Source organism: Aricia agestis, chromosome 8, assembly GCF_905147365.1.
Source record: "Aricia agestis chromosome 8, ilAriAges1.1, whole genome shotgun sequence".
NCBI classification, from domain to species: domain Eukaryota; kingdom Metazoa; phylum Arthropoda; class Insecta; order Lepidoptera; family Lycaenidae; genus Aricia; species Aricia agestis.
In genome coordinates this window covers 9,686,088-9,689,011 of record NC_056413.1, presented here as the reverse complement: position 1 = coordinate 9,689,011, position 2,924 = coordinate 9,686,088, and positions in this window count along the sequence as shown.

The window sequence follows — 2,924 nt, the reverse complement described above, 5'->3', positions numbered from 1 at the left end:
AAAGCAATGGATCGATGAGACCTATTTTCAATCTGAGGAACCTCAACCAGTTCATCAAGCCAGACAAGTTTCGCTTGATAAACATGCACCGAATACCGGACTTCTTGCAGGAGTGCGATTGGCTATGCAAAATAGACATTTCCCAGGCGTATTTCCATCTTCCGGTTGCGAAATGTCACAGACGTTTTCTGAGAGATATTTACATAAACGAGTTGTTGCAGATGACTTGTCTTCCTTTTGGACTAAGCACAGCTCCGAAAACGTTCGAAACGTTTACAATATCTAATTGGATAGCTCAGGTACTCCGCAATCAAGGTGTTCGGATTGTCGTTTACTTGGACGACTATTTCTTGGCTCATCAAGACCAATCCACTTTAAAAAATCACGTACACATGCTTATAGCACTTTTAACACATCTCGGATGGCATATCAATTTCGACAAATCCATACTAGTCCCTCAAAAAAAATTTGGTGTTCCTGGGAATCCAGTGGTTTCCTTGGGAAAATAGGATAGCACTTCCGAAAGAAAAGTGCAACCAGATCGTTCAAAGTTTAATTGCGATTTTGCAAAGAAAGCATGTCACCTTTAAACAGGTGCAAAGCACCGTGGGTCTGCTAAACTTTGCCAGTTTTGCAGTAAAATATATAAAATCCATTTATCCAGCCAGTAAAATATATAAAAGTAAGCTTCTCAAGTAAACTATCTACGTTAAGTGTGTCACTAGTAAAGTAAGGAGGGAAGGAACCTTACAAGTGACTCAAATTAATAAGTCACTTAAATAAGTGAGTTGTACTAATTGTAGGATATGTAGTATAACGAGTAAAAAAAATCCACAGCCGAACATAAAACCTCCTCCTTTTTAGAAGTCGATTAAAAATATGTAGGATCATTAGAGTAGCAAAGTGGAGGAGGTTCACTTGACGGGAATCGAAACGCCAATGATTAATGATGTCATGTGACGTAAATAGACACCAAAAATTTGACCGGAATTGAGGTGATTTCTCCGACTTCCGGCCAATTTCAGATGCGAAAGTCGTCTCATCCTCGCTTGGCATATATTTTCCGACCGTGTGCCATGCATTTTATATTGATGTCACGTGACGTAGGCATTTTCGGACCGGGCTCACGGATATATATATATATATATATATATATATATATATATATATATATATATATATATATATATATATATATATCAAAAAAAAAATCAAAATCAAAATCAAAAAAATCTTTATTTTCATTAAATTTACATTTTTGCAATGTGGTGGAGTTCTCCTTTTAAGTAGAACTTGTATTAGGAGAGACCCGCTCTATCGGTCTAACATGAATTACATTATGACATTACAGTGATTTATGCTTGTTCCATAATAATTGATTTTTTATCTAAGATATAAAGGCCTAGTATAAATTAAATAATATTTCTATATTTTAGTTTCAATGTGTGTGTGTGTGTGTGTGTATGTGTGTATGTGTGTATGTGTGTATGTGTGTGTGTGTGTGTGTGTATGTGTGTGTGTGTGTGTGTGTGTGTGTGTGTGTGTGTGTGTGTGTGTGTGTGTGTGTGTGTGTGTGTGTGTGTGTGTGTGTGTGTGTGTGTGTGTGTGTGTGTGTGTGTGTGCATTTTAGTGCTCTATTTATTTGTGTTACAGGTGCTGTAATAATAAAGGTATACTTATATATTTTATTTTTCAATATTATGTATTCTTTGTAAATATAAATTATTGAGTACAAACATGTATACACATATACTCATCTATATGTGTTTAAAATATTATTGTAATAAATATATATTACATAATAAAAATGAATATTTGAACGGTTATTGCAGTAGTTGTTCAATCTCCCCATAGGTTAATTGTTTAAGCCAATTCATTAATGTTTTTTTGCACTTACTGTATGGAATTGAGTAAATCTGTTTAAGTCTGTTTATTTTATTATAAAGTATAATAGAACATATGCAAAATTGTTGTTTTGCAAATGATGTACGCACTGTTGGTAGGGTGATAACACAACGAGGGTTTCTTTTATTCAGTACACTTGATTCTATTTTTGTATTTTTATGTGTCTTAAGTATAGTTTGAAGTATATATAGTTTTCTTACAGATAGCACATTACAATCTTTATAGAGTTGTTCTGTGTTGTAGATAATTTTCTTTTTTATCATGATTTTAAGTAGCCCTCTCTGTGCACGTTCTAGGTTTATTATATGTGTCTTTGATGAGCCTCCCCAGACCGTTATGGAATAAAGAATTACAGATTGTACTAAGGAGGTATATATATTTGTTATAAGTTTTTTATCCATAATGTTACGTAAGTATCGAAATATCCAGGTTAATTTTCTGATGCGGGTTGAGACAGCTGTTAGTTGCGGGATCCATGACAATTTACTATCAAGAATTACACCCAAATATTTAGTTGAGTACACCCTATCTATTTTTTGACAAGAACAGTTATTATTTGGTCTTAAGTTACATTGATGAGCGGTTATATTAAGATTACTAGGGGGCAGGGTTGACGCATTGATAGCAAATGGGATATAGTTAGTTTTACTTGTGTTTAATGTAAGTGAGTTTAAGTTTAGCCATTCAATTACCTTATATAGTCCGGTTTCCGCACATTTATATACTGTAGACCAGCTTACGTCTTCAAATAGCAATGCTGTGTCATCTGCATACGATATTATAGTACAGTTATGTAATTTTAAGTCTGTTAAGTCGTTTATAAACATCAAAAATAGGGTTGGGCCGAGCCCACTACCTTGAGGGACAGAATATTCAGAAGTTAACATTTCATCACTAGTGATGTTTGAGTCTAGCTTTACTTGCTGTGTTCTATTAGTCAGATAGCTGGTCATAAGTTCCATAAATGGACCTCTGATTCCCATTTTCTCCATTTTTCGAAGAAGAAGTGGTATATGAAC